At 38.7% G+C, this 5,824-nt stretch overlaps 1 long non-coding RNA gene across 1 annotated transcript; it reads left to right on the top strand.

The window, feature by feature from the left end:
- The first annotated feature begins 4,173 nt into the window (after positions 1 to 4,173).
- LOC134758269 (uncharacterized) lies at positions 4,174 to 5,601 on the top strand. The gene is made up of 3 exons (XR_010133270.1): positions 4,174 to 4,210; positions 4,710 to 4,892; positions 5,463 to 5,601. It is a non-coding gene; the product is annotated as an uncharacterized lncRNA (long non-coding RNA).
- The last annotated feature ends 223 nt before the right edge of the window (positions 5,602 to 5,824 follow it).

The following is a 5,824-nucleotide window of genomic DNA, read 5'->3' as shown; positions in this document are numbered from 1 at the left end:
CCCTTCTGGCACCTCTCCAAGAACAAATATTCCCATGGAGAAGCATTCCCTATGATGAGACTGCATCTTCACACCTCATCACCTGAGACTGATGAATCTCTTTCCAGATATTTTATTCATGTCTTTTGATAACCACCACTAAATTCTTTTCCCCAGACTTGGCTTGTCTTACATCATTAAGAAAACTCCACACCCAGTTCTCTAGCTGCAACCTCTATGTGTTCTAATCCAGACATACTATCTCTGCTAAAATAAACCTTTTTCTTTTTTCAGATTTACCATTCCCCAAATCCTTGCATTAGCTTTTCAAAACCTCCTCCCATTGGTAAGACCCATACAAGTGAGGTTACTCCTTCCTGTTTTGTATGTGCAACCCACTGTCATGACTGTCCTCCCAGGTGCTATTTGCTAATTTGTAGGCTTCTTTATCATATTTGCCTCACGGCAACAGATATCTGAAAGTAATATCCTTAAAAATAGGAGGAAACCAGCCTCTCCAATTGCTTCCCATGGCTAAGCATAGTGATTTGAGCCTCCATGACTCCCTCTTTCAGCGCCTCTGAAATTCAAAGCTTTGTCCTTTAAGCAAGTGTCTTCCCATACCTCAGTCTAGACCTCTTTAGATGATTAATACACTCAATTAAGAACCCAAATCAATTTCTGCAGCACACACTAGTGATGGACAAGAAAAGCTCAGCATGCATCCAGCTGTCCTACAGGAAGGAGGTGCAAATAGTTAAAAGCATATTGGAGTTAAAGAAACTGGAGTTTGAATCTCAGTTTTGCTACTAACTGGGCAAGACATTGGGCAAGTGACTTAAATTTTGGGGGCTTCAATTTCTCCACCTACAAAGTGAAGATAATAATAAAGCTACCTTAGTGGCTGACATTTTTCATGTGAAGCACGTTTAGCATAATACCTCCCGTATAATAAGTATAAGTGAATACTGTCTTTCAATAAAACTTCACATACTGCATTTGACTATTTACTGTGGATCTGAACTCACATTATACTTTAGGACAATATAAAATATTATGACTAAGAATTTTTCCAAAGGAATATTTTTATATCAAAATATGTATGTATAATCAAAATATCATGGAAAAGTTCATAGTCAAGAGAGGCTCAGAGAGACTAACCAGCTGTTTGAGGTTTAAATAGTTGGTTTGTTAGAGAGTTCTGCATGAGAACTCAAGCTGCCTGACTCCTAGTTAAGTACTCTTTTGCTATACAGAACTGGCAGTGATCACTCTTCTCTGAGAATTATTAATTTTAGTTTGTGGAAAAATGCATTTTTTTGGAAATAGAAGTGATTCTGTATGTTTACCCCAGAAAGCCAACTGAGTTGCTTTGAGAAGAAAAATGCTCAAGTTTTAAGGTGAAATGCCCATCAGCTGCCAAGGCAACTCCAGCTACAACAAATGTCTGTGGTCCACTGTTCCTCTTTCACTCAGCACAGACCTTTGTCTCATAATAGAGTTGTTTCTTCTCATTGAACTTTTTCTTTGTTGTTATTACTGAGTATTGTAATTAAACATTCTTCTTGAATCTGCTTGGCAGCTGCCACTGTGTTCTAAGGAACCATTCATAGCCTTGTGTATTATTATCCTAATCCTCTGTTATAAAGAAAACTACTTAATGCCAAAAATCAGATACAAATACTGAAAGCACTTTACATTTGGTTTTATTAGAATGAGTATTAATTGACATATTGGGGGTGGGGGTGGGTCCAATTCTTCAAGACACTAGGACCTCTGTTAAGTTAAAGTAAGCGTGCAATTTTGAGTTCCACTTGAGTTATATTCAGCTTATGTGTTAACTTCAACATAGCTTGGGAAGCATTCACTGCACTGAATATTCATATGGTGTGCGTGATACAGACACTGAACCCAATTTAGTAAATGAATACTTGTAATTTCACCAAAGCCCCGCCGAGAGATTATTATGCAGATTTATGAAGGAATATCACTGAAGCAATTCTTGGCTATGTCTTCACTCACCAAGGACTCAAAAGTGTGTAAACCTCAAATCATTTTCTATATATTTACCGCTACTGGTTTCATCTTCTGAACTTTTCTGACATTACCTCTCACTCTCTGTTTTATCTCTAATTTTCCCTTTAATATTCTTGCCCTTGAGCAAAGAGCCAGCATCATAACACCTACGAGCACTGCCAAGTTCCTCCTGACAATATCCTGGCTGCCATAATGCCAGCAATCTGTTCCAATCCTGTCACTGCAAAATCTCATTAAAGGCAAAAGGATGCCGGGTCACAGGCATATAGATACACAGCAGAAGGGGCTCATATTTCCAGGACCGACTATGCCCTGTGCTAGGTCTCCTGATGTCTTCAGAGAAATCACATGTTGGCAAAGAGCTGGGCTCAGAGAGCAGAAGCTAGTGTTGCTCATGCACGCTGCAGTATAGAGACCTAACATCCCTATTCCCTTGAGGGACATTAACGGGTTATAGAGACCAGATTCAGAATGAGCACATTTCCCCAAAGGTTTGTGCAAAAGGAAATGAGGCACAGCCTGATTGAATAAGTCCTGGAGTGCATTGCAGGAGACCTGGATTTGAGTTTAAGCCTATAACTAGCTCATGGTCACCCTGGAACAGTCCCTTAGATCCTCTGCACCTCATATTCCTAGGCCATTGGAACATCCAGATCTTCAATTCTATAGTAATTTTCTAGAATTTACAAATGAAACTCCAGAATTTTATAGGTGAAAAACTCCAACTCATACTACAAATTAGCAGGAGACCCAGACTTGTAAACTTCCAGGAACACCAGCTCATGAAATGACAAACACTTAAGTCCATGTAACAATTCAGTTCATATCTAATAAGGTATCATCACATCTCAGTAAGTGTGCATTGGAAGTTTATAGAAAACTCCAAATAATTTAGTGGCAAGCTTTTTTATTACAACTTACAAAATCATCTTACAAACATCCATCTATCTATCTTTACTTCTTTCTGTAGCTCTCTGGAATTACCTCTTTTTCTGGGATTAAAACCAAAAAGATACTGCTATAGCCATATATACCACAACATAGTGTTACATTTCACATCTTGGGCTTTGGAGTGAAGCAGTCAATACTAACTTCTTAACTTCTCCAAAGTTAAACCACCTCTTTGAGCAGATGTGAAAATTAACAAAATAATGCAGGAAAAAGTTCTCAATACTGGGCATGGCATTTATTAATAGTAATGCTTAATAAACTTCAGTTCTTATTGTTATTACAGCAAACAATTTCATTGCAATTTTTGTGAAAATTGCCCTAGGGTGCAAGATACTATTACAGTAGCAAGAATCATCGGGGGAAAGGGTTGAAGAGAGACTGAACAGAATGGGATTTTTTCTTGGTTTGTGTATGTGTAGCTATGTAATCTTGAATGAGCAATTTAACTTCTTGAAGCCTCAATTTCTTCATTGGTAAAACAGAGATAATACTAATGTTATGTGAAAATGAAGTAAGATAATACATGTGACAATAAATACTGAAGGAAACTTTTTGTGTTCACCTGAAATCAACAATGGAGCTCAAGTCCAGGGACCATGACTTAGAACCCCATATTTACAGGGCAGCAGCCAGCAGTTGGGCCACAGAGCCCTCTAGGGTCTTCTAAAAAGGGGGAAAAGGCTGGGCGTGGTGGCTTACACCTGTAATCCCAGGACTTTGGGAGGCCAAGGCTGGCGGATCACGAGGTCAGGAGTTCAAGACCAGCCTGGCCAGCATGGTAAAACCCTGTCTCTACTAAAAATACAAAAAATTAGTCGGGCATGGTGGCGCATGCCTGTAATCCCAGCTACTCGGGAGGCTGAGGCAGGAGAATTTCTTGAACCTGGGAGGTGGAGGTTGCAGTAAGTGAAGATTGCACCACTGCACTCCAGCCTGGGTGACAGGGTGAGAATCCATCTCAAAAAAAAAAAAAAAAAGAAAGAAAGAAAAAAAGGGTGTGGTGGAATAGTCTTAGCACAATCAACCATAATCACTAGACCCTTGCTAATCTACGTGTGGTTCATAAACCAGCAGCATCAGCATCACCTGGGAACCTGATAGGAATCTCAGGCCCCACCTCACAATTATGGAGTTAGAATCTTCATTCTAAAAAGTTCCTGGGTGACTCAGGTGCACATTAAGTTTTGATTAACACTCGCTTAGGCCATCTGTATAAACTTTAGTTTATACAAGCAAAAGACAGGTGAGGAAAAGAGAAGGAAATTTTCAGATTAATGAGTTGTCAGCTCCTTTAGGTTGGGGAGAGACATGACTATGGGTTTTCTCTCCCAAGGGGCATGGTTTAACTAAGTGTGCAGAGGAGCTAGGTAGGTAGAGCATCAGATGAATCACTTGAAAAGATTAAGGATCTATGCAAGAAGGAGAAGTTGGCATTTTAAGTAGCTTTTTGATCATTTTGTGGCTACGTGAAACAAAAAAGAGCAAATTGGTGAGAGGTAATAGAGTAAACATAGTGGGACCATAATGCAGAGGCAAGCTGCATCCTCCTCATTTTGTGGGGCTGAAATTCCTGAGTTTCTGTATGGCAAGAAACACTGGTAGAGATAGCCAGGGTTGAGCTGCCATTTTGCTAGGGCCCTCCTGCAGAGTGCTGTCCTATGAGCACCTAGGAGGTGGGAGGTGGGAGCTAAGGAGGCAGGAAATTGCTCAGTCAGGTTCAATCCTGTGCTTCTCCACATCAGGGAACTCTGTGATGAAGAAATCTCTAAGGACTCTGAGAATGGTCCTGTACTCGAGTTTGAGTTTTAAACTAGGAAAATGACTAATAATTGAAAATAATGGGAACTCTGTGGAATTTTCTTTGTATGTCATCACGAAATTGCTGTGTAACAAACAACCAAGATCCAAAATAGCAAGACTGGGAGGTATGACTGCAGAAAAAAATTCATCCCATGATAAGAACCAATGGGTTGAAACTGTCCAATAAACGTTGCTTAATGAAGCCCAGGAGCGATTATAAACATCCAATGAATGGTAGATATTATTATAAAAGTAATATTGAGAAACAACAAAAATATAATTTTCAACAATAAAATATTAAAGTATGATACATCAATATAATAGAATAATATACCAGTAGATATTATGAAGAGCAAAATAATGAAGAGATGCACAGAAGACAGACACATTATTAAATAAATGGCCCAATGGTTTTGTTGATATGCACATTTATATTATCTACACATATTTAGGAGGATAGACTTAGAAAAATATAACAGATGATCAGAGTGTTTAATTCTGTGAATAATTTTTATTTTGTAATTTTTCTTAGCTACACTTAGTAAATTTTCTTTCATGTATCTACTCATCCTGTAATTAGAGGAAAAAAGATGATGCTATCTATCCCCAAATCTCCTGCTATAATTTTACCCCTGTCCTATCTGTTGAAGAACTCTTATTTGGGCACATAACTGTTCATAATTTTTTTCACAAAGAGTTTGTGTGCTGCAGGAAGAGACCAATAAGAAACAGAAGATCAGTCAGTGCATGGGTAGATGACATCTGTGCATCCCATTGTGTGAAAAATAATCTGCTGATTTTGCCCTTTGTTCTAAAATAAATTCATTACGTGGGTCATATCATGACTGCTTCTCAACATCTTTATGTATAAAGATGCTTTATATTTGCAAAGCTGTATCTGATTTGCTTTCAATATTCTAGTTCTGGAAACAGCAAACCTAGGTGATTTGCCCCTGCTTTCTGTTTTATCAGTAAAACTTCCTCTCCTCTCTTCTGCTCCTCTTTGCAGGCAATAAGACAGCTGTGTATCATCTATGACTGCTGTGAGCATGGGGAG

The sequence above is a fragment of the Gorilla gorilla genome, chromosome 3, assembly GCF_029281585.2.
Source record: "Gorilla gorilla gorilla isolate KB3781 chromosome 3, NHGRI_mGorGor1-v2.1_pri, whole genome shotgun sequence".
Taxonomy (NCBI): domain Eukaryota; kingdom Metazoa; phylum Chordata; class Mammalia; order Primates; family Hominidae; genus Gorilla; species Gorilla gorilla.
This window is presented reverse-complemented; position numbering and strand designations above follow the sequence as displayed.